Raw genomic sequence first — 27738 nt, 5'->3', positions numbered from 1 at the left:
TCTTTGGGCTGGAAACTTCCTTTTCTGTCCTTTCCTGCTTTTAAAATAACTTTAAAAATAAACAATGTCTTGTGTGATATGTTAATAAGCCTTTTAGGTCAACCTTATTAGTTATGTTTTCAATGGACCATTATTGATAAATGAGCAATTTACTTTTAGGTCACAATTTAAGGACCATAAGCAGCAACAGAAATATTTGATAATAATTCTCAAAGACATATCTTTGTACAGCTAGTCACCTCAACCCATCTTTCTTTTAAATAAAAGGGCTCATCCTATCTCCATTGTGGTGTGTGTCTGTTTTATGGTATTTTGAGAAATAGTCATTGGAAATGTCTACGATAGAAAGGTCCTTTGGAAGTTCTCCACATATTCCTGCCATAACAACATTACATGGAACATTCTGATTCTATCAGCAATTTTTGCTCATAAAAATATGAATTTATAGAGATTATTTGAAACAGAAGTATTTTTATTGTTATTTTCCTCTAAAGGACTACATGCTCAGAAATATATCATTTCAATATTATGGAGCAAAATAAGATAGGCATACCTCATTTTATAAAGCTTCACTTTACTGCATTTTATTGCATTTTTTTATGAATTGAAGGTTTGTGGCAACCTTGCATCCAGCAAGTTTATCAGCACCATTTTTTCAACAGCATTTCCTCACTTTGTGTCTGTGCCACATTTGATAATTCTCACGATATTTCAACTTTTTCATTATTATATTTACTATGGTGATCTGCGATCAGTGATTACAACTTACTGAAAGTGCAGTTGATGGTTAGCAATTTTTTTAGCAATAAAGAAATTTTTAATTAAGGCATCCACATTGTTTTTAGACATAATACTATTGCACACCAAATAGACTAGAGTATAATGTAAATTTTAACTTTTATATGTACTGGGAAACCAAAAAATTCATTTGACTTGCTTTATTGCAATATGAACTTTATTGTGGTGGTCTGGGACCAAACCCACAAAATCTCTGAGGTATGCCCCTATGACTTTGTATGGTCTCTTGTTGTAATTTGAATTACAACAAATTAATAGGCTTTGGGAAGATAATTCAGAGACCTATAAAACTAGTATATCCAGTTTGAAAGGTTTCATCCTAATCTTGATGTTAGAGTATTCAACACACATCTATTGTGTGTCTAAAATGGGCAGAGCTCTGTTGAATATTTTGGCAGATCAAGAAAAACTAAACATGGTTTTTGATATCCTGCTTATGAACTAACAGGGGCTGATGGACATAAAACTGTTCAACCACAGTAAGAAGAATTAAGCTGATACCAGGATACAGACTCAAATAATGTCCCAGGAAAAGGAAACTGAATAGCAAGGATTAATTCTGGTTGGGATTTCTCAGACTCTTATCTACCAAGCAATTTCCTTTCTTGTTTTTTAGTTCAGCTCTTTAAGTGTTTGTTTTCTTTTTATTTCATTTTTATAAATTAGGTGTAGGGAGTTAAGACTCCCTTTTAAACTCAATTTTGAAATCAGAAAGTCAACAAATGACAAGCTACTTAGTATGCCTATGGAAATGCAAATTAAAGCAAAATAATAATTATCCCCCCACCCCCACCAAAAAAAAAAAAAAAGGAAAAAAAGAAAGAAAAAGGCTGATAAATTTTGATGAAAGTATGGAGAAATTGGTACTCCCAAACACTGCTGATATGAGTGTAAATTGAGGGCACTCAATTTCACAATGTCTACCATAATTAAAAATAATCTTATTCTCTTATATAGGAATTCAGCTTCTGTATATTTATCTTAGAAAAAGAGACATATATAACCACAAAGAAGAATGTATAAGGGTGTTCAGAGCAACCTTTTTGAAAGAACAAACGTTAGAATCAAATTTCCTCACTAAATTTCCACCAGGGGTGAATGGCTAAATTATCCAAGAATAAAATAGATCTCTAGATATTAAAATAGATTTCTAAGATATGAAAATGACAATGTTTGTTATGCAAAATAAAAAATTCACATTTAGAAATAATATATAACTCTCTAGGGCTCCATACGCATGTATGTAACCGCAAAGAAATTGTTCTGCTAAAGTAGCTTAACCAGAGAAAGAGAGAGAAGACATCATTATTAGAGGTGGTTCAGCATTCTGTCATATATTGAATAAAGCAACGGATGATCAGAAGCAGAAGTAAAGCAAAGGGACTATAGCTGAAAACAGATCTCTGAACCCCAGAGCCTGTTTTTAGTTCCATGTTGTGTAATTTTTACAGGATTAGGGTGGATTGTTTGGATTTGCCCTCCAAAGTTCTTTCTCATTACAGAAATCTTTAGAGAATATGGGGCCAAATATAGAGGGTTATCTGATTAACAAGCCCCAAATTCCTACTCCATCCTCACAATTCGTATCTCTATTGTCTGATTAAAAGGAATTTGCCATTATTGACTCCTGATTAATCTGTTAGACCTTTGAGACTAAGGGTTCCAATAAAACCTCTGGTTTTCCATTGCATTGTAAAAATTTTTTTCACCACCTCTTTTGTCTCCTCTTCCATTAGTTGGTGAGCTTGAAACCTTGAAATCTTTTATTACAAATTGAAGAGTCCAACTTCCCCTCCTTGACTTGATTCATTCTGTTAGTAAATGTAAGATTTATTCAAACTAGTAACTTCTCTTTTTTTCCCATTGTTTCCCGTCTTGGCAATTTTTCAGCAATATTCACATTAATATTCATGAGAAGGTGGATTAAACTTGAAATTCAGATCAAATGCACATTTTGTACTATAGTAGAGCTAATAAAAGTTTATGTGAAAAGGACTATTTCTACATGACCAAAATAAAGACATTGAATTTTTCAGAATTTATCTTTTCATTAATTATAATCCTTATCTCATTTCCCCAAGATATTCAAAAGACTACTTATTTGCAAAAGTCATGACATTAATAGTTGCTAAGTTTTTTTTTCTTAAATTCAGTGTTCACATTTGCTTTCTTATTTGATGAATGCAATGTATCAAATATAGTAGGAGCTCATTAAATATTTGTTAATCTAATGAGTGACAGATGTGTATTCAAACTGAATCTTCCCAAACAAAAATGTAAATCTACCAGCATTCTAAAATATTAATTGGTTAATTTACTTAAGATGACTCTGACTACAATGAAAATAATTGCATCTCATTTAATATCTGTGTCTCATCCTCTCTGACAAACATTATAGCTACATTTTTATCCAAGGCCACAGTCTTAATCCATTTTGGCTGCTATAACAGAGTACTATAAACTGGGTAGCTTATAAATGACAGAAATTTATTTCTTACAATTCTGGAGGTTGTAAAGTCCAATATCGAGCATGTGCTCATTCAGGGTCTTGTGAGAGCCTGCTTCCTGGAAGTCTTCTCACTGGATCCCCACAGGGCAGAAGGAGTGAAGAAGCTCTCTTGGGCCTCTTAGGAAAGCACGAACACCGATCATAGGGACTCCACCCTCATGACCTAATTCAGGTCCCAATGACTCCACCTCCTAAAACGCTCACATTGGGGGTAAGGATTTCAACATATGAATTTTGAGGGGGACACAAACACTCAGTCTACAGCAACTTCCTTGTTATGCTCATTTTCAATTTAATATGCAGCACTTATAATGGGGAATACCACACATTCTTAGAAATAGTTTGTGTCTGGAAAACTAATGGTGTGATAAAATCTTAATTTTGTAGCATCCAGGAAGAAAAACGATTAGATCCTCAAATTCTCTGATTTAAATACAAAAGTACCATACAGCAAGGGGTCTTCTAGGAATGATCCTTAAATAGAAAAGGATATTGAGCAGATTCTCTCATTCATCTTTTTCAATCTTTTGTTTATCTGGGAATTGGAACAAAACCATGTTAGCCACACTGCTGGGAAGATAAAACATTATTTATCCAAGTTTATATTTCAGTGGTTAAGTGCATAGACTCCAGAATATGGCAGAGTGAAATCTGGAGTCCAGTGAAATCTGGAGGTCTGCTACCTATTAGCATATAATCTTGTCTCAGCTCAGGCTGCTGTAACAAAATGCCATAGACTAGGTGGCTTAGACAAGGGAGACGTACTTCTCACAGTTCTGGAGACAAGTCCAAGATCAAGGTGCCAGTAGATTTGGCATCAGGTGAAGGTTCTTTACCTAGATTGCAGATGGCAGCCTTCTTTATGTGTCCTCACATTACTTTTCCTCGGGTTGATATTCCTGGAGAGAGAGAGATCTCCCGTCTCTTCCTCTTCTTGTGAGGACACTAATCTCATCAAAAGCACTTCACCTTCATGATCTCGTCTAAACCTAATTATTTCCCAAAGGCCCTACTTTTGAATACCGTCACATTGGAGATTAGGCCTTTGACATAATGACTTTTGGAGAGACACAAACATTCAGTTCATTAAAAAAGAGGCGATGTAGTTAATCTAAGTTTCAGTTGTTCTATCTGAAAATCAGGACAATTATAGTACCCATGAAAAGGTTTTTATATTAAATAGAATAGCACATGTAAAACATGTATCATCTCCATATATTTTGGTGTAATTGTATGTTAACTGTTAAAATCATTATTTGTTAATTGTTTATCAGATTTTCTTTTCTTCTGTGGGACAATTATTTGGCCAGTATCCTTTTAATATTAATTTCAGCTGTAATAACTGGTTTTATTTCACTTACCTGTAAAATAGGAAAATGTCTCTTTGTACCTGTGCCTGCCTGTTCATTTGTCAAGATAGATAGATGACAGATAGATAGATGGAGATGATAGATTAGATAAATAGAATTTCTCTACTGAAAAACCCATATTTAAAATCCACATGCAAAATGCCATTCTTTTATTTTTCTTCAATAGACAAAAATGTACCAAGAAAAATGTATATGCACTGTTGTGGTTTGAACATTGTCTTTTGCCAGTCTTTTTACCTGCATTTTTTGACACTCCAAAAAACTAGCTCTTACCTCACCTTTCAAACTCAAATGGTCTGATCCTAGAATATTAAGAATGAGGAACAATGATGAACTACAAGTATTTGCTTGAATGTAATTTTAAAAAAGTCAACAAAGCAGTCTGAATTATTTTGTTATAAATTACACTGTTATGACACTCTGAGCCAGTGTATCAGAATATATGAAGTTCCATGCACTCTTGAATGAGAACCTGAGTTCACTAGCTCAGAGATAAGCTATACTGACACTTAGATTTAGAAGACAGAGCCACTGTAGAGAAATGAACCAAGTAAAATGCCAGGTTGCATAGACATGTCTACAAGGACAAGATTTTGCTGAAAATGCATATTCAAAAAAAAAAAAAAAAAACCCAACAAAACAGTTCTTAGAGGAAAAAAGATAAATTTCAAAAGTTATGCCTAAGGCACAGTTGTCATTTTGCATTCCACAATTTTCTTGTGAAGGTGGAAGAATGAAACCTTTTAAAGTGTTATCCAATTTTGTTTCAGGGCTCTTGGATCTGTTGGCTTAAATGCCCTTCACTGTCAAATATTATGTCAGCATCACATTGTGGCAGAGGTGGCCAAATTTAGAATTATACTGAAAAAGAGAACAATCAAAAAATTTTGTAACCACAGAAGCCACAGTATTTCTGAGCACTTGTTTATTTTTCAATAAAATTTAGCCAATGGTGAACTACTTCCTCTTCAAGTTTATATTGCTTTAGGAAAAACTTGATGAATTTTTCAAAGTGTATGGTCACACAAATCAAAGCTTGAAATATCAACCCAAAAAGGACATAAAATATAATCCTTCATAGTTTAAATAACTCCTAAGAAAGAAGGTCTACAAAGCCTCTATAGAGCTTACCACAAAACTTACAGAGGCTTGTACCATGTCTGAATTCAAGTTACGAAGTCAAAAAACTCTGTGTTTGTGTGTGTGCATGCGTGCATGTGTGTGTATGTGTATGAGAGAGAGAGAGATGGAGAGACAATGACAGAGAAAGGAGAGTGAGAAGAAAGTTACAGTTTGTATTTGTGATGATAAATGGTTATGTAGAATGTTTTAGTTTTCAAACAGCAAGACGGACAGGGAGAAGATCTGAGAGTTTCTTAAAACTTACACTTTTCTTGGGGTGCCTGGATGGCTCAGTGGCTTAAAGCTTCTGCCTTCAGCTCAGGTCATGGTCTCAGGGTCCTGGGATCGAGCCCCACAAGAAGCCCCACAAAGAGCCCCACAACGAGCCCAACAACGAGCCCCATAACAAGCCCCACATCAGGCACTCTGCTCGGCGGGGAACCTGCTTCCTCCTCTCACTCTCTGCCTGCCTCTCTGAATACTTGTGATCTCTATCAAATAAATAAATAAAATCTTTTTTTTTTTAAATAAATAAAATCTTAAAAAAAAATACCACACAACTTACACTTTTCTTTCTACACTCATAACCCAAAGACTTCTTTGTATCCATTTCCCTTTCTATCAGTTATGGGGTAAGTATACAATCACTCCATCTAATTCACAAAATTATTGTGATGATTTTAATTCTGTGAACAAACATATTTTGAGTCAGTGTTATACATTAAATGTTACATCATACAATTGTTAAGAAGAGTGGTAGACAGGTTTGGTATGTTTCAATATATTCAATTTGCAAAAGTTTTATATTAGGAATGTTTCATGTCAACTCTGATTTTGTATATAACTAATTTTATTATCTGGTATCTTGTTATTGTAGCAGCAGCATGGGAAACTGGGAAATGTCACAACTATAGAGTTAAGACCTACGTATGTTAAAATTGTAGCCCTAATACATTATATGACTTATTCTTTAACCTTAGTTTCTTCTGAATAACAGATATAATACATTCACCCATATGATTATGGAAATGCCTAGTTTACCACAAAGCAGCTACTTAATAAATACTGGTTGTATCCAATGGTCTATTGAATAAAACATTAGTTGCTTTGCAAAAACACATAAAAGTCTCCTTGGTTAATTTGGTCACTCCTCCAACTTCTAAATAGAGGAACAAATTAGAAAGACAAAGAAAAAGAAAAGGAAAAGCTTGGAGAAAACAAACACTTCATACCTGATAATTCTAGCAGAATGCTAACAATAAGGGCCTTTCATTCTGTCACAATTGTGAAATAAAGCCCTTTACCTTAAAATACTAACTGTTAGAGAATATAGTTTTAGAACTCTTTTTCCTACTCAGTTTCATCTTCATATGTTTAAGGAAGGAAAAAATAACCCTTAATCTCTAACTATGACTTAAGGATCACAGAATCTTAGCAAGAAGTAAAATCACCATGCAGGAGTACCAATTTTCAAGTGCTCCTATTAATTAACTTTAAAGTTAAAAAAAAATTTTAAAAATGGATAACTAAATAAAATACTCACTTTTAAAAAATGATAAGTACATTAAACTGCTGGTAAACACTGTATTTATAGAATAAGATTTTAGCTTCAAATAGTGTTATAGTTTTAGGTTATTCCAAAGTAAAAATCAGGTTAAAATATACCAAAAATTGAAAAGAATACTTCAGATCCACATTTATGACCACTTTTGGCAATTTAGTAATCTTTGGAACTGTATATTACAGTTTTTTCAAGAGAAAACCCCGCCAGCAAGATAACTATGATTAGTAAGCTGTGTTTTCTATTACCCAGAGCTCTCCAAAAATTCTCCTGCTGGGATGACATTTGCAAGGTTACTGTATCAAAAAGCAGTTCTCCTTTCAAAAAAGGAATTTAAATATATTTTTATAGATCCAAAACTGAAGATAACCAAAAATCTCATTTTCTATAAATTGGAGGCTTGTATTACATATCCTAATATGAACATCAAACATAATAATAGGAAATGCTTTTAAAAATATTTCAACTGAATATCTAAGTTTCGTTTTTGAATTTAAATTCAATTTAAAAACTGAGCAATGTATTTTACGAACAGTATTCACTTAAGTAATTCATTTATATGATAAATATTATAAATTACATTAAAATTAGAATCCCAAAATGAACTAAAAGTAGCCATAACATTGTATGTAAATGATCTATTATTTCCTCAAGACTGAAATTCAGAGTAAAACAGACACGTATTTCCATAGACTTGTTTGATTAGGCTTATTTTAAATCCTCTATTACAAGAGTAAAGGCATGTTTTCTTGAAAACATGCTAGAATTGCTGATACAGTTTCAGAAGGCAGAACTGGAATCTATCAGTACCCATCCTGGGAGACAGATGTAAGCTCAGTGCCAAGGGGACAGTTTCTAACAATTGGAGTTCTCTGGCCTGGGATGCAGTAATTTGAAAGCATGCACCAGAAGACAAAACTACCTTCCAAGGATGATCACTAGAGGACCAGTGCCATAACAGTGATCCAGAGGTCCCTTTAGAGAAATTTCATTGCATGTTTTCATGGACCAAATTGAAAATAAAGTGGGGCTAGACTAATTGTCAGGAGAGGAAGATAACTTTTAAAGCAAAGAGAGACCTTATTATTTTTTAAATTAAAATCATGTCTTAAAATATTATTAAAATCATCATTATTATTGGGAAAAAAATCACAGTAACATATCTATTTCCACTATTGCAAATAGCTATGTAATCCTTTCCTACCTGCTAACATGTATTATAGAGTAGCATTAAGTATACTATATTTTTGTTTTTCCCAGTTAATGTATTATGAACATTTTTGTAAAATTTTATCCACTCATTACAAAAGTTGATGAAAATGCAATGATAATAAAAAATTATGATCATAAAGACAGAGATAATGATTACCTCAGTTGAATACCTTTTATATGTTAAGCACTATTGAAGGTATTTGGGGATAATTATTGTGTTTAATCCTCACAACACATCACAGATGGGTTATTTAGGTGCAGAGTTTAAATACTTGCTCAAGCATAGACATATTATGTTGTATAACCAGTCTTTACACCAGGTAGATTATCCGGGCTGTTATATCCTAATCTTCTTTTTTTTTTTTTTTTTAAAGATTTTATTTATTTATTTGACAGAGAGAAATCACAAGTAGGCAGAGAGGCAGGCAGAGAGAGAGGAGGAAGCAGGCTCCCTGCTGAGCAGAAAGCCCGATGTGGGGCTCGAACCCAGGACCCGGGATCATGACCTGAGCCGAAGGCAGCCCCTTAACCCACTGAGCCACCCAGGCGCCCCATATCCTAATCTTCTAAATAATGAAAACTTACTGTAGAGACCTAATAGAGACAATTACCCATCAAAACCTGATGGGAGGAGAATTTCTGATGGCAAATGTGATTTAATTTGCACTTTCCTCTATCTTCTTAAAAATAAGAATGTATGCATTTCTGTATAACCCTTCAGTCTATTAAATGGATTTAAAAGATGATATTCTGCATTCCTTTTGGAATTCCTACTTGACGTGTAGGAATTAGAACTACTTTGGTATTCCTAGGAAAAATTCTAGGATTCTAAGAATTCCTCAGGAGCATAGGTATTAGCATGCCTAGATGAACCTAGAACTTCTTCCAGGGTGGAAGAAATGATATAGTATGTCATAAAATCTCAAAATTTTGTAAAAATAAGGCAAGATTCTTCACTAGAAAGGACACAAGTAAATACCCCTGAAGGGGCAAAGTGACAACAAGGGGAGAGCTTAGTTCATTTGTGTCCACATGGTAACAGTTCGTATGGGTTGGTTTTGTTTTATTATTGTGGTAGTGGAAAGAAAGGAAACTATGACAAAAGTTTGCATTGTTTCAGTGAAAGAATTATTTTAGAACTTAAAGAAAGCTCAGCATCTGCTCCAGTGTAGCAAACAGCTTCATGGAGGTAATATCTGCAATATTTTTCTTTGTCTTCAACAGGATACACTGGAAATTCCAAGGACTAAAACTATAGAGGACGATTCTTCCTAATTATTTGGTTTGTTGAAAGCATAGAAAAAAAAAAAAAAAAGAACACTTGTTTGCAAACAATTAGAACCACTTTCACTCTACTTAAGTCTATTCATTATTTTCTTAATGCATTTTAACTATTCATATCCTAGAATAAGGCCCTAGGATTTCAATAATTTGTTTCTACTGAAATACTGAGTCTAGGAAGCTTTGTGTCTGAGTCAGGAATTCCTCCAATGTCAATGTTTCTCTTTTCTCTTGACATCTCCTTTCTGAGCATTTTTTTGCCTCACAACAGACCTGGAATTAAACTCACAGCTTCAAACTTAATTTCCAGCTTCTGGGTTGTGAGCAATTCCTTGACTTGCTCCGACTTACTGTCCTGTGTGTTCCTGCCTGGCCTTGAGGGAAAATAGTGAAACTCATGAAAGGAGTGAGTGAAGATAGAAAAGAGGGTGTTGAGCTGACATAGTAAAGTACTTGGAGGTCTGGGAGATGAGGAAGAACCAGCAAAACAGACTGTTAAAGGTCAGGAAGGGGTCTAGAGGCAATAGAGCAGAAAGAGGAGATATTGGTCCGAGGTTGTAACACAGTTATTAATAATGACAAGTTCTAGGTGAGTTACAACCGTGAGAGTGGAAGTGGAGAGACCTTGTTGAATACATGGGATATTTAGTAGATATCCAACTGTGGTCATACCTTGATAGTGGATTGAAAACCAACCTTACAGTCAGGGCTACTCTAGACACCATTTTAAAAACTTAAAAACAAACCTTGAAAGCATAAAGATAAATCAAATCAGAAAAGCCATATACGTGACTGGACTCCAGTCCCTCCCGGTTCTTGGATGGCCCCAGCATTTTAAAGTTTACTTGGGTAATAATAATGATATATTGATTTCTCTCTCAACATGTTTCCTTCATTTAAATAATTAACTAGGGCATCTGGGTGCTAGGTGTTTCCCTGTGGCTCAGGTCATGATCCCGTAGTCCTAGGATCAAGTCCCACATCAGGCTCCTGGCTCAGTGGGGAGTCTGCTTCTCCCTCTGACCCTTCCCCTTCTCCGTGCTTTCTCTCTTTCACTCTCTCGCTCTCCAATAAATAAATAAAGTCTTTAAAATAAATGACTAGCATTAATTACTATAATCTGAAAATTGATACTTACTTTGAACGGCATACCATCAAGATGAGAGTGCCTTTTTGGAGTGATAGGAGCAAGGCTCAAGGAATCACTTAACATAGGTGAATGATTCTGCCAAGCATGAAGAAAATGAATTGTTTCTCTGTCACAATGGAATTAAAAAGGCAGTTAATGTTATCATCAAATCATCGCTGTACAATAGCCAATTTGTCATGTCTTTTTACCTTTCTTTTCTATGCCTTATTCCCCACTGCAAACACAAAATTCTATCAGATACTCCTATAAAATAAAAGCATAAAGTAAAAGTTTAAGAGGAGATAAATTCAGAGAGAAAAGATAATGAGACATCATCATTTAGCAATGAAATATTAATGCCATAGAGAAATTCTTTCAATGCTCATTATAAGAAGGAAATTTCAGAAATAAGTATGTGACATGATTCTTCATAGATTACCTCTAATATTATTAATTATATACTTTTACTTGTTCCAAAACAAACTTCTGAGAGTTCAGAAGCACAATGAACGCATTTAATTTTGATCCAGCAACAATTCCGTATCTAAAAATTTATAGAAATATATGTATTCTTACATATGTGAAATGACAAGTGAAATGACATTGATGCATTGTTTGTAATAGTAAAATATTAGATGCAATTTAATGTGTTTAAATAAATTACATGCAGTCACTAATGAAATATGACAGAAGATTGTCCAGCAACAAAAAAAATATATATTGTTAGGAAACTATAGAGTTATATTGTGAAGTTGAAGTTGATTCAAAAACATCTTTTCTCTTAGCTCTAACACAATAATCTTTGTATTTTATCTACTACATCAAAACACTGATTTCTGAAATACAGTGCATTACTTGGTTATATGAAATTTATAATTTTGAGGCATCTCCATAAATCAGGCCTTCTCTAAAAATCATGGTACATTGTATATACTTCTCTTCTGCATTTTAATAACATTTAATAACAAGTATGATTTTCCTTCCATTCATGTTTGCAGTGCCAACTTCTAATTTTTTTTTTTTAAAGATTTTATTTATTTATTTGACAGAGAGAGATCACAAGTAGGCAGAGAGGCAGGCAGAGAGAGAGAGAGAGGGAAGCAGGCTCCCTGCTGAGCAGAGAGCCTGATGCGGGACTCGATCCCAGGACCCTGAGATCATGACCTGAGCCGAAGGCAGCGGCTTAACCCACTGAGCCACCCAGGCGCCCCCAACTTCTAATTTTATTTTGTTGTTACATTATGTCTGTGAGTAACAAACTAAGATCTATATGTGATATAAAATGACATAATTTTCCATTTTCTATTATCTTCTTTCCATCTTCTATTATTTAAATCCATTTTTAAAATGCACCTTTTGGGTCAGGAGTTTTTATTGAGGACAGTCATATTTAAGACCTCCCAGGTCCATCAACAGTGGATGAAAAAGTGTTCATTTCCCAGAGCATCCCGAAAAGTACTTATTACTTTTGATAGTTTCCCTATTTTCTTTATTCTTGCCATGTACAACATATTTAAAATGATAATAAAATAATACTGGAATTATCTTATGCACTAAACAGAAAGATAAACATTGGTTCTATGTCTTCTAACAGTGGCCAAGAAATGTAACAATTTTCCCTTTTATTTATTTTAATATGACACAATCGCCTCTAAATATGACAGCACATCTGAAAGGTAAAATATCTACATACTTATATACTCCATATATGTAATAAACTCTTGAAGAGGGGATGCCCAGAGAACAAAGCACAAGACTCTAAGAGGCATAGATTAATGAGCTTGATGTTGTAACACTTCTTTCACACAGCTTTAAGGAAAGGAAGGAGCACATAGTGAAACCTGTTTCAATCAAGGAAGGCGATGTGCAGAAATAAAAAAAATCGGGAAAGAATTCAACCACAAAATTGATGTGTGCCCTGTGAAATAAAGGATACATATTGAACATGTGTAATGGTATTCTTGTTTGTTCTTTTGAAATTGGTTTTGGCTACATATTCACATATATCCAACTTACTGAGTAGTATATTTTTAAAGTGTTTAATTTTTTTTAACCACCCTGTAGGTGATAAAGAGCTAGGAGAGGAAAGTCATTAAAAGGATTCGGTTTCAGACATTTACCTGACTTAAAAGATAGGAACATATTGAGTACAGTCAATTGTATGAACAATGTCCCTATTTTGTGTAAGTATTATTCCTTTCAAATGTTTTACAAAAAGTGGCCTCCCGATAACATTAGAATCTCAGAAGAACTCGTTATTGTAAACTTGAGTAAGAAATAATACAGATAAAGCTGGAACCAAATTAGTGACATAAATTCAGACTGACAGATTAGAAACACCAAAATGGTTTGGGGAAAGGAATCTCTTCCTTTATGTCCTATAGATGGGGTCTAACTTGCATTGGTTTTAAGATTACTTAACTGATAGATATCAATAGTCATGATTCGTCAACAGTACAAGCTAAGCTAAATTCGTGTTGGCTCTGCAAATTGCATAAATACTCCATTTTCAACTACATAAATTATAGGCTGAATGCAAGTAAGGTCTGAATTCCTTCCCAAAGTTATCATAGTGTATTTTCTGGCTTTGATTTAAAAGTTGGTTTAATTGTTATAAAGAAATAAGTATATAAATAAGAGCACTAAATCATTACATATCAAATGTTTTCTTTAAAATCAAATGTCAAAATCATTACATACCAAATGTTTTCTTTAAAATCCATGATATATAAACTTTTTGGACTATAGAAATATGTGAAAATCTGTTTAGAGCTATGGAGGAAGTGAAGCTGACGGTGACAAGCATCCTCTCTCCATGTTCATCTGTGAGGCGGGGTGGTGTCTTTATTGTCAGATATCTCGGGTATTGGAGAGAGCCCAGGCTTCACCTCATATTGTCCACCAGGGCAGAATGGGTATCTAGAATATTCAACACAGCAAATGACCTGTTTGTTAATTCTATTCACTATTCAGAACCAAGACAAGTTGAAATAGTAAGAGTTAGGTTCCTAGTTCTGAAGGAATCCAGTTCTGAAAGGCAGACAGAGGAACAGAATAGGATCGAAAATAGGAGCTGAACCATGAACTAAAGGACACAAGAAAATTCAGGCTTAGGCACATGAGGCAGAGGTGAAGAGACCAGAAGAGGCTCTCTCTGAAGGTGATGGAGTGGCAACTCCAGGAATGGTGTGGAACTCAGCAGGGAGCATTAAAATAGGAAGTTCCAAATGAGAACTAACTATACCAAAATGAAATCTGCCTTACGCTTTGGGATCTTGATAAAGTCGATAGATGAAATACTAAAGTCTTAGCAAAAGCAAGGGAGGATAACAAAGCATAAATAGTGCATTAAAAGGTTTGATTGGGTCACTAGCAGGGGTTTAAGCCTGTTGGTGATGTTTGAATAACTCCCTCCATAAAGAGAGGATGGATGCCAGTGGCTGGGCAACTAGCCAGAGCTGGAGATGCTTAGCAACTAGTGAGTAAGTGATATTATGAAAACCCACCTTCTTTATACCTTTTAAAACATAAGCATTTATGTTCTTACACACACACACACCAAAAAACAACCAAAAAACCCATCTTTATGTCTTTGAGCCAATCTGAGCTCAAATAACATTCTACTCTCTGTAAGATGCATTTGCATTAGTCTCAGCAACCATTGGACACAAATACTAGGCTAAGCAGAGGGAACCTTTGTGTTTACCCAACAATAGCCTCTCTCAGTTAGTTATGGGGATTTTAAACCTCTAACCAATGATGGCAAGCCTGTACCACAATGGCCTTTCCCCAGTGATTATTATTTGACCAGAGATGAGCACATATTTTACTTGGTCCCATCAGTCTGAAGGGAGCAGCTTTCATTCTCACTGTTAAATGAAAGAACTCTCTTCCTCTCTATTTTTCTCTCTCTCCCTCTTTGTCTCTTCCTCTCTCTCTCTCTTCCTCTCTCTCACTCTCTTCCTCTCCCTCTCTCTCTTCCTCTCCCCAAGCATATAAACCCAATTCCTTCTAAGCAACAATTGGGTGTTGATGAGGAAAGTAAGCCTAAGAAAGAGTTTGAAGTTGAAAACTCATTGCAACATTTGAGATAAACACTCTCTTTATGAAACCAGTCTGAATCAGGTTTTTTGTTCACGGCATTCAAAAGCATCTCAACGCGAAATGGTCTTCTTTTTTTCCTTTTCTTTTTCCTAATCATCTGACCAGATCAGATAATTCTGATCACAGTATTTTCTCTTTTCTTGATCTACATGCCTCCTTGGTTGATTTTATTCATTCCCGTGCCTTTAATGACTATCTATGCATTGACATAGTCGGGTCAGAACTTACTACTGAGCACCAAACTTCTATTTCCAAGTAATATTTGTTACCTCTTCCTGAGTCACCAAAAAGCTTCTCAAAATTAGCATTCTAATACTGAAATTTTCATCTGTGCTAGTACCCCCTCTACCTCCACCTACATTCTCATTATTTGTTGTATTGTGATCCACCTCACTTGAAACTTCAAGAGTCCATTTTCAGCCTCTTTTCAGCTCTTATCCAATCAGCATACATATTTCTCTTTTCTACTTCCTAAAGTATCCCTGAATTCATTTCCTCTTTGCTCTGTAGTTTGTAACTCTGGGGGCCAAGTTCTTCATCATCTCTCACAAGGAGTGTTCTAATCTCCGCTTATTTGAACTCCCACCCAGGAATTTCTCCTTTTTTCTATCAATCCTTGAGACACAAATACCAGAGTTATCCTTCTAAATAAAAAATAGTAATAATTCACCCTTTTTCCTTGTGGGAAAATCAAACTGCTCAGGATGTTTTCATCCCCAGCGATTCACGACTAGACCCCAACCCCCCTCCCTGAGCTTATTTTCTTCTACTATCGTTCTTCCATACATTTCTGGCCTCCAGTCTAGAAATGCTTGGTTTGTATGTCTTACTTTTCTCTAAGCATGTCATCTTTCCTCTTGACCCATGCAGCTCTGCATGTTCTACATGTTTCTTCTGCTACGTCAAATGTCCTGACCCCAAAACTCTTCCTAGAAAACAATTAATTATCCTGCAACGTCCGGCTCAGTAACTCCTCTGAAAACCTATCCCTAGGAGCAACCTCAGTTCTCGGGGCAGAATTAATCTCCCCCTTGCTCTGCATTCAAATCACATGTTCTACATAACTTCTCATGTAGCATCCCCCACTCATACTATCATTCATAATTGGTGAGGCTGGAACTACTCTTAAACCATTAGCATTTTTAAAATGATAGAATGCGCAGTTCACCTGGGAACCCCCCAGACCAATTAATGCAGTGTCTGGCATATAATTTTATTCCATATTTCCATAACAGTCTGGAGGAAAACAGCGGCAGGATCTCTCGGGCCTCCACCCAGTGGAAAGCACAACTTTCTCAGGAAAGGTTTAGGTTTGTATCACTTGTTGTTTGTGCTAACTATACTCGTACTCTGTCATCACTCTGTCACCTGGCCATTCCACTTCGCCTTCCAGGTTATCCCAGAGGACGAATAACTTGGAAACTCCTCTCCCAGCTAAAAGCTGAAAAAGTATAATTGCTATGTCCTAGATCTAAATGGAAGAATAAAGACGATGATGAATTCATTTCTAACAAACAACCCATTACATCCTAACGCTGTGAGAGGTGAAAAATTCATGATATGCACATCTACTAAATGTAATGAGGTTTGAGTAAAATCACTGGAGAACCACAAATAGATATAGTGGGTTTCTCCCCGCCTTTGATTGGGCTTGCTTCCCCCCTCCCAGAGTTAAAATCCTTTCAGGGTAAAGGTAGATGTTTTACCAGAGGAGGGCAAAGAATGCAGAGACAAATTAGACTCGACTCAAGCACAGATGACCTCTTAGTACTTTCATCAGAACAGCTCACCATATGTGCTATAAGACCTTATGGGACACAGTGATACTGTTTTCAAGCTTCCTAACAGAGATAATTGTCTGCTACCAAATACTACGTGCTATATTCCTAAGTAGTTTCGCAATGGTGCTAAATTCTTCTAAAGCATTGCTTTGCCCTTTCGTGCACCAAGGTCTTGGCACATGGTTCAGGAGGCTCTATATGGTTTATGACAATCTTAATTATTGAGTCTCATGTAGGCCTGACACATTATGAAAATGACAAAGTTACCTAGACTGAAATGAAACACAGATTGTCATCATGAGACAATTCTGAATAACAGACATGTTCCCAGATGAATCTATGCTGAAATAAAGTTGTCAAACTCCATAGTTTATGTGTGGCATATTTATATATTATAACCATATTCTAAGCTTTTTTTTTTTTTTAAAGGTTTTATTTATTTACCTGAGAGAGTGAGAAAAGGAGAAGCAGACCTCTGCTGAGCAGGGAGCTGGTTGCCAGGTTCCATCCATCCCAGAACCCTGGGATCATGACCTGAACTGAAGGCAGATTCTTAATCTACTGAACCACCCATGCGCCCCCAGAAGCTTTTTTTTTAGTAAGAAGACAACTGAGAAAATCTAGAATACGTAGTTGGTTAATGCATTTAAATGTCACAAGAATCTTGTGAAGTAAGATACTGCTATTATACCCATTTTAGAGAAATCAAATTATAGGATCTTAAAGTAACTTGTTCAAGGGCACAAAGGTAGGAAGTGGCAGAGCTAGTAATATAACCCAGTCTGCCTTCACAGACTACATATTTTATCAATATCCAAATTCTCTCTCTATTTAGTGAGGTCCAAGGAGAATAATCAGCTTTCTGAAAAAGGTGGAAAAGTTTACTGCACATTGCTGAGGTCAAGACATAATGCCAATTACGAAATGTACTTTATTTTAGCCTTTAATCATGCCATTTGCACTTGTGCATAACCAGGTCTTGAATATTCGGGAGTCATTCACAAGTAAATCTTTACCTAACTTATGTTAACTTAACATGATTTAATCACTGAATTGTAGATCTGAAGGTAATCTAGAAAATATATAACAGCAAACAAAGGCCTCGATGTTTCACACAGCCAATTGGAATACTCCAAAACAATAAGCAACTCCTTCAAGGTTATTTTGAAGTCCAACAGAAACCCAACTTAATCAGTAAGTCATGGTCAGGTAGACTGTACTGCAGGGTACAAATGAGAATGTAAGGAGGAGTTCCCAAAGATAGGTGTGAGCTATACTGTCACCCCAAAAGGAGTCTGCAATCACTTAAGTGAATTAAATCATTTAATTCACATTGTAATTAATGGATCCCAGTGACCAGCTTGCCCTATTATTATGAGCAATGAAAAGGAAACTCCGAAAAAAGGAAGTTTAGGAGATCAGTTTAGGAGATGTGAATCAAAAACTGCTAGCATTTCTCCATATCAAGTTAAGAGGTACTTGCCAAGTCACTATGAGAAGGGATGCTATCCAGTTTTCAACTTCCTACAGGAGCTGAGAAGCAAAATATGTTCAGAAAGCAGAATAGAATCGATCTTGTAGCAACCAAATTAATCTTTCATTAGCAAATAAAAACCACATATCCTCACCCAATCTCAAAAGCTAAACAGTAAAAATCCCAGGAGCTTAAGACAGAAAACACACCATTAAAGCTAGAATATCCCACTTATGAGTAAAAACAAGTACCGAAATCCAACCTTTAATGCTATCCTTTTCTAATGTATCTAGTCCAGCTCCCACCTTCAGTTAATGTACTTTGGGTAGAAAAAAATATCTTTTTCTGAGTGATGCTGAGGAAAAGAGTGAAATGTTTATAGAGTAGAAAATTCAATTCAGAAAAAGGAGGAGATGCTAGTACTAGCATTTCCACATCAACACTGCAAGGAAGGGGAGAAGGCACTCTGCCACACAAATTGAACTAATTCCAAGGAAGATTAAGGGAAATAGAGACATATTTCAGACCTGTTTAATGAATTGCAATCATTTCCCTTTGCTTTGACTAAACCACCAAGCAGGCAATCTGGTCTTTTTCAGAAGAAAGGAAAAGGGAAAGGAAAATGAATATATATGTACACATACATAGTATATATACATATATAAATAATATATAAATGATACACACACATGGAATCTTAACTGACATTTTGAGTGTCACAAAAAGAATGCCAAATTTTTCAGCCATAGTCCTGAAACTTTACAGGGCCCACCATCATAAATGCAAAACTCAAGGTTAAATTGGTTTATACAATAAGGGAAGACAGCAGAAGGCTCTCTGCTGTGAGAGCTTACAAGGGCACAAGAGACAAGTGTGATATGGTAAACCAAAGTTCTGTACCCCAATATTTTATAGGTTGCCATGTTTTGTTAATTAATTTTTCAGTGGTATTGTTCATCCAGTCTTTCTAGCATACTACCTGTTCTGTGCACTAAAACTAGAATCAGAAAACATGGGCTTAAGCTGGACTTTGTCATGAGCCATCATTTAGCAAAGGTAATTTCACTTCTAAAATGGGGAAAATAAAACCAAAATGACATATCTGTGATGAAGATAAAGTGAGGTTGCATGTGTGAGACCAACTTATAACCATACTTGTTACTATAGTATAAACGATAAAATGTTAGACAAATAATAATGATGATATTAGTAATATAAATAATGATAATAGTAAAAATTACTTTTGGTTACCACTTGTCAGTATTAAGTTATAATAGCACATTATTACCTGGCTCTAAGGCATGGATTTTGCAACATTGAATTTATAGCCAGAAGAGACAAATTAGCTTTTCTACATATGGTGAAATTTTGTACAGAAATATAGGATTCCCTATTCAATATGGAAACAAGATTTTCCAGCTTTAATTCTTGTTCTCTATACTTTCTGTTAAAATGTCTATGAATATAACCAGAAAGCCAAAAGAAATAGTAGCACTAGAACTAAAGATAAAATTAAAATCGTATATCAGCAGGCAAAAGAAAGTTCATGAACTTTGTTATTGTGATAATTTATTGAGAAGCAGAGGTTTGAGTTAGGCACAATGTGCTTTATCTTTGGTAAATAAAACAAACAAAAAACCTAAACAACATAAAAATATACTTTGAAATTCTCAGTGTGGTGGTGGGACTAATAGACTGGCAGAATTAACATCAACTGGGAATTTGTTAGAAGTGCTAATACAGCAAATTACAGGCTCCAAACTTAAGGGCCATACCAAACTCTCCAGGTGATTTCCACACCCACTGAAGTTTGGGAACCACTGGCACAAACACAAAAATATTTTGATTCATACTCATCTTTCAGTGGCCCAAAATAGGTGAATATTATTATTCCTACTTTCAGGTGAAAAATTAAGAAACAGGAATTAAGAGATTTCACCAACCCAGCACAATCAGGTAGAGCAGGTAGAGTCAGGGTTAATGTGCTAATTATTTGACCTTGAAGATTATCTCTTGCTTAACTCTTTATATATATACGATCTCCTTAGCTTTAAGACCAATAGTTTGAAAACTACGCTTTTAAGTAAACAGAAAAAAAAAGCAAATTAGAAGCTTCTTGCTTGTCTTCAAAAGCATTGTAAAGAACACGTTACAGATATTTCTAAGGTGTAAACAAAATTAAATGCAAGGGGAGACAAAAATGATGGGTGAGGAAATAAGAGTGTGAGAAATACCAAAAGACAGTGGCAGGGTTGAATTTATATTAATAAGAGTAGCATAAAGAAAAACAAACTAAGAAGAAAAACAGAACAGAATATGAAAGTAAAAGAACTATTGTTGAAACCATGACAAAGAAGATAAAAGACACAGAATTCTGACAACTGAGACCTAAAACGATGACACTGACTGTCAAATAAAATGTAAAAACAGGAAGAGGAGCACCTGGGTGGCTCAGTTGGTTAAGTAACAGACTTGGTTTCAGCTCAGGTCAAGATCTCACCTCAGCCACAGAGTCCTGAGTTCAAGTCCTACGTGGAGGCCCCTGTGCTCAGCAGGGAGTCTGCTTGAGATACTCTCTCTCTGCACCCCCCACCCTGAGGTCTCACATGCTTGCATTCTCTCTCTCAAATAATTTTTTTAAAAGATTTTATTTATTTATTTGACAGACAGAGATCACAAGTAGGCAGAGAGGCAGGCAGAGAGAGAGGAAGGGAAGCAGGCTCCCTGCTGAGCAGAGAGCCCAACGCGGGGCTCGATTCCAGGACCCCGAAATCATGACCTGAGCCAAAGGCAGAGGCTTTAACCCACTGAACCACCCAGGCACCCCTCAAATAAATAAATCTTTAAAAAATAAGATAAAATAAAATAAAAACAGGAAGAGAAGAGCAATACATGATACAACATGGAAGGTCTGACCATGAAAAAGGACTTGAGTATACCAAAAGGTAGTAATCAGAGAATTACACATAAAACTTATGATAGGGGTGCCTGGCTGGCTCAGTCAATAGAGCATGCAACTTTTGATCTCAGGGTTGTGAGTTCAAGCCCCACACTTTGTGTGGAGCCTACTTAAAAACAAAACAAAACAAACAGATAAATTAATGATAAAAGACCAATGTACGATACAACATACCATGATATTTTTATATATTATTCTAATTCCAAAGGTAAAAAAGAAAATTCACAAAGCATTCAGGCTCAAAATACATGTCACATTGGAAATAAATGAAGACCTTCAAAATGAGAACAAATAGGCTATTTATTCAGAGTTGGCTATTGCAAGGGACTCAGCTACCATCACTTGGATTTGCCAGAGCCTTAAATGTAGGCGAGGAAGTGGGAAAGTTTACAGGGAGGGGGGGTGTTGTAAAAAAAAGGATGCTTCAGGTATGTTCTGATTGGAAGTTGATGGTATGAGGAGGTAGGCTAGTTAGAAGCAGGGTATCTCATGTTCTTGTTTAGGGAAACGTGCCTGGCTTCCTCTGGTTGTTCTGGTTGGTCCTGAGTTAGAAGTAGCAGCAAATATTGGAGTAGCTGGAAGTCATTGACCAACTCTTGACCTTGCTAAGCTGAGGTCTCTGGAGATGGTACTTGGGTTTCCCCAGGCCTCTTGCCACAGAGGTTGTAGGTCAGGGCTCTACTGTCATGTATAGTCTTATTATTCACACCAAAGGAATGAAATAGTTAAATTCTCTTGTTTCTAAGTATAAGCCTGCAGGCAATAAAAATTCCATTTGGTCATAACCGCCTCTGTATTTATTAGATTTGTATAGATTAAACTCATTTAAAGATATTTATGATATTTCAAACATGAAAAAATGTTTTTGTTAGTTTAAAAATTTAAGCAAATAAAATGCAGGAAAATATATGAGAATATTTAACTGACATTTAGATGAAGAACGATTTTCTAAGCTTAATGGCAATAGAGGATATCACCAATATCTCCAAGGAAAAGATGAATAGAATTTATTGCATAAACATTTATGTAAATTGAAATGAAAATGTAATATCAAAAAGTACAAATATGAAAATAAAGGCTTTTTTATTATTTTAATTCCAGCGTTGTTAACATACAGCATTATATTAGCCTCAGGTGTATAGTATAGTGATTCGACACTTCCATACATTAGTCAGTGCTCATCGCGAGTGCCCTCCATACTCCCCATCACCTATTTCCCCCAACCATCACTTCGTTCTCCATAGTTAGGAGTCTCTTGGTTTGTCTCTCTCTCTTTTTTCCTTTGCTTGTTCGTTTTCTTTCTTAATTTCCACATATGGGTGAAATCATATGGTATTTGTCTTTCTTTGACTGACTTATTTAAACTTAGCATTATTTTTTTTAGCATCTTTTTAGTTTGTCATCTTTTTTTTTCTTACTTTGTTTCATGCAACCTGCACTCTAACAGTGATTTTCTGAGGTAGTACTGATTTGCAAACTGACCCCATACCGGGAGGGTAGTGAGAGATTGAAGAAAGAGACATACAAGACTGATAGGTGCAAGGCTTGTCTTGGGCAACCACAAGACAAGTAAATCTTGGCCTTTGCTCTGGAGGGTATATATGACTGGCTTCAGTCATATATACCCTCCAGATGGTCTCTCAACAGCACATTCCTCTCTCAAGTTTGCATCCTTGAAAACAATTCCCACTGTGGGAACACTGGCACATTCCAAGGACAGCAGAGAGAGTAAGAGGCTTCTGATTGCCAGGTTCAGTTCCTGGGTCAACAGGAGGTCATTTCCTCTCAATTACCTATTACCTCCTGCAACAAAGGAACTGGTTTTTGTTTGTTTGTTTGTTTGTTTGTTTGTTTTACATAAAAATTCACCCCACCATCCCCCCACCTCCACCCTCTGCAGAGGAGGATTTTAATACTCAGGTGGATAGGATGACCTGTCATAGAAGGGGCAGCATCTTGTCTTTACTAAAATAAATATCCTAGATATAGATTTGCTTTCCCTGCATACAGTGCTTCTTCCAAACTACTGCCCCTGGATTTACAGAATGTCTTCTCCACCATCATGGTATTCCACACAACATTACTTCTGATCAAAGAACTTACTCTGCAGGAAAAAAAAAAATACATGTCAATGAACCCATGCTCATGGAATTCACTGGTCTTTTGGTAGAACATTGGAATGACCTTTTGAAAGCCTGCAGAAGCTAGGTGGGGATACTTTGTAGGTGGGCGGCAAGATTCACTAGAAGGTTGTATATGCTCTCAATTAGTATCCCATATATGGTGTTATTTCTCCCATCACTAAGATTCATAGGTCCAGAAATGGAAGTGACACCACTATTATTTACCTCTAGTGACCCACGAGCACAGTAGTTGCTTATTGTTCCCAAGATGTCATGCTCTGCTGGTCCAGAGATCTTAGTTGCAGAGGAAAAAAGGTTTTCATTAAGAGACACAATGATTATCCTGAACTAGAAGTTAAGACTGCCACCCAACCATGTTGGGCTTCTTATGTCTCTGGACTAACAGGCAAAGTAAGGAGTTATGGTACTGGATGGGGAAATGGGACTACTTCTCCATGGTAGAGATAAGGAAGAGGATGTCTGGAATACAGGTGATCCTCCCTAGAACATCTCTTAGCTTTCCATACCCTATGATTAAGGCCATTGGAAAACTACAATAACCCAATACAGATAAGATTACTCAAGGCCCAGACCCTTCAGAATGAAGGTTTGTGTCACTGTCCCACATAAAGAACAATTACCAGCTGAGATGATTGCTAAAGGCAAAGTGAATACAGACTGGAATGTAGATACAAATATCAGCTACAATTCTTTTTTTCTTTTTTTTTTTTTTTTTTAAAATGTGCACTTAGTTTTGTACCTACTAATAATTTTTTCATATGATCTGGCTTGAATCATTTCCTTTTTTTTTTTTTTTTTTAAAGATTTTATTTATTTGACAGAGAGAAATCACAAGCAAGCAGAGAGGCAGGCAGAGAGAGAGGAGGAAGCAGGCTCCCCGCCGAGCAGTAAGCCCGATGTGGGGCTCGAACCCAGGACCTGGGACCATGACCTGAGCCGAAGGCAGCGGCCTAACCCACTGAGCCACCCAGGCGCCCCTCAGCTACAATTCTATGACCAGTTATAGACTGAGGACTATAATTGTCTTGTGTATTTCCTCCTTATTTTATTATGAATATGTTTGTGTGTGTGTGTGCATGCATTGTTGCTTTCTTTCTTCTCTTACTCCCTTACCATGTACTATAAGATGCATGAACTATATCATAGAATTTAAGTTTGTTCATTTTACATCACAGTATTTAGGTTATAAAATATTAAGAAGAAGAGTAAATATCACTCAAGAACTTTACCATTTCTTCCAAGGAAACAGTGTATTTTCAGTTGTATGCAGGATATTTGCATCGTGTAAGGCAAAGTTATTATCTTGCTAATCTACTCATTTGAAGATTAAGTATGGTGTCAGGAGGTGTGTATCTGTGCCAAGTCAACAAGGAAGGGGTGATGGTCAAATTGCCTGGGCCACAGGATGCCCAGATAGCTGGTTAGGTATTATTTCTGGGTATGTTTGTGAGTAAAGCAGATGACCCTCCCCCATGTGGCTGGCCATCAACCAGTCATCCTGTCCTTTGAGAGCTTGAATAGAACAAAAAAGCAGAAAGAGTTTGAATTTGCCCAACTTGATTACCTGCTAGGCCATGAATCTTTTCCTGCCCTCAGAACATTTGGCTCTCAGGTCTTCGGCCCTGAACTAGCATCTGCACCATCAGCTCTTTACCATTCAAGGCTTTTAAACCCCTGGCTTTCCTAGGTCTCCAACTTCCAGATGGCAGATGATGGGACTTCTCAGCCTCCCTAATCATGTGAGGCAATACTTCATAATCTCTCAGTACTGTTTGTCCGAATAACCCTAATATACCATAGCTTCAAAAATAGCAATGGTAGGATTCTGATATTGGTAAGTTCTATGAAGAAATGGTTAAATTTAAAATTTAAAATAGTTAATTAGGGGTGCCTGGGTGGCTCAGTTGGTTAAGCCACTGCCTTAGGCTCAGGTCATGTTCCCAGAGTCCTGGGATTGAGTCCCACATCGGGCTCCTTGCTTAGCAGGGAGCCTGCTTCTCTCTCTGCCTCTGCCTGCCGCTCTGCCTGCTTGTGTTCTGCCTCTCTCTCTCTCTCTCTCTGACAAATAAATAAATAAATAAATAAAATCTTTTTAAAAATAGCTAATTAAAATTAATACATCAAGATAAAAACTTTATTTTTGTTTATATTTGAGATATTGGTATTTTGCTTTTTTATATTTGGGATATTTTGAAACCATGCTTTATATTAAACTCAAAGAATCAAGAATATGAATTTTCTAAAGTAACCACAAACTAAAGTAAAAACTTTACAATAAGCTTAAGGTTTTGAAGATTATAAATTCTTTGTACCAAATATACTAGACAGGATAATAGCGTTACTCCTTAGAATGCGAGAAATATTCCCTAAAGATCCAGATTGCTATTCACATTTCAGTAGTGGCAAACATCTATATACAAATGCTAGTGAATGACAAACTGGTACAGAAACAAAGGATTTAAGATGTTTCATTAGTCAGCCCAAAAATTTGGAACAAGCATTAAAATGAATTGACTTCCACGTATCTGATATCACGTATCTGTATAGGGCATACACTGTATTGTGTAGTGTCAGTTGCTATGATATATAACATAATGATTATGATTTTTTTAAGTTGAATTATAATTGATCATGCAAAATTATACTAGTTTCAGATCTACAAGATAGTGATTTGATACTTTTTTTACATTATGAAATGATCACCATGATAGGTCTAGCTATCATTGGTCACCATACAACATTATTATAATGTAATTGACTATATTCTCTATGCTGTATATTAGATCCCTGTGACTTATTTTCTAACTGGAAGTTTGGTACCTTTTAATCCCCTTCACCTATTACGCCCATACCCACAGGCCCTCTCCTCTTTGATAACTACCAGTTTTTTCTTTGTATCTATGAATCTGTTTCTGTTTTGTTTCTTATATTCCACAGATAAGTGAAATTATACAATATTTATATTTCTCTGTCTGACTTATTTCATTTAACATAATAATGTCTAGTTCTATCCATGCTGCCCCAAATGGCAAGATGTCATTCTTTTTTACAGCCAAGTAATATTGCACTGTGTGTGTGTGTGTGTGTGTATGTACATACCACATCTTCTTATCCATTTGATGGACACTTAGGTTACTTCCATATCTTGACTACTGTGAATAATCCTACAACAAACAGGAGCATATATCTTTTTGTTTTCTTTGGACAAATACCTAGAAGTAGAATTACTGGATCATATGGTATTTCTATTTTTAGTTTTTTGAGGAACCTCCGTACTGTTTTCCATAGTGGATGCACCAATTTATATTCCCACCACCAGTGTATGAGGATTGCCTCTTCTCCACATCCTTGCCAACACTTGTTACTTCTTATATTTTTGATAATAGCCATGCTGATAGATGTAAAGTGGTATGTCACTGGAGTTTTGATTTTGCATTTCCCTGATTATGAGGATTGTTGAACCTCTTTTCATGTGTCTGCTGGCCATGTGTATGTCTTCTTTAGAAAAAAGCCTATTCAGGTCCTCTGCCCATTTGTAATCTGATTACTTGGTCCTTTGTTATTAAGTTGTATGAGTTCTTCATATATTTTGTGTATCAACCCCTTATCCCATATGTCGTTTTCAAGTATGTTAAGAAGGATATATTTATATATTGTGGGACATATGTAATGTCTTACATCATTCATTACTCAAAAATCATCTGTCAGGTGTCTTTAATGTACCAGAACCTGTGGTAGAGAATAGGAAAATGAGAAATCTATAACTCCTCTCAGCAATTCTGAGTCTAGTGAGCCCCAAAATAATGAGAATTAAAAGACACAGTTTCAAAAAATGTGGACTATGAAGAGTGAAAGAAAATTATGGAAAAGAAACTGAGGAAGAGGTGCTCTGAATCTTTCTGCCTGAATGGAATATGTAAATGCCTTAGTGTGGTCTGCTCTTCCCTGGATGAGGAGTGTGGTGTGTGTGTGTGTGCGCGCGTGCGCATGATTGCATACACATGTCTGGGCACACATGCCCATAGGCAGAGCTGGTGGAGCAAGGAGAGAACTGCCCATGAGTAGAAGCTATAGAAGCAAAGGAGGGGAGGACACAACAAAAGGCTACCCTTTTCTGCCAATATTCCTTATTTCTCAATACCCACCTGAGAGGCACATTTAGAAATCATAGCTTTTCCATAATGCACTGAGTTCATGACACTCTGGCACATGACAGATTGGTCTTACAAAGGAGCCAATTCATCTTCTATAGATGGGAGGTTTGTTTCACAAAGAGTCATTCAGAGAGGGAAAA

At 36.0% G+C, this 27738-nt stretch overlaps 1 long non-coding RNA gene across 1 annotated transcript; it reads left to right on the top strand.

Annotated features, from left to right (window-relative positions):
* The first annotated feature begins 855 nt into the window (after positions 1-855).
* On the top strand, positions 856-25956 carry LOC125094895 (uncharacterized). The gene is made up of 3 exons (XR_007125733.1): positions 856-1014; positions 11541-11548; positions 25943-25956. It is a non-coding gene; the product is annotated as an uncharacterized LOC125094895 (long non-coding RNA).
* The last annotated feature ends 1782 nt before the right edge of the window (positions 25957-27738 follow it).

The sequence above is a fragment of the Lutra lutra genome, chromosome 3 (assembly GCF_902655055.1).
Source record: "Lutra lutra chromosome 3, mLutLut1.2, whole genome shotgun sequence".
NCBI classification, from domain to species: domain Eukaryota; kingdom Metazoa; phylum Chordata; class Mammalia; order Carnivora; family Mustelidae; genus Lutra; species Lutra lutra.
This window is presented reverse-complemented; position numbering and strand designations above follow the sequence as displayed.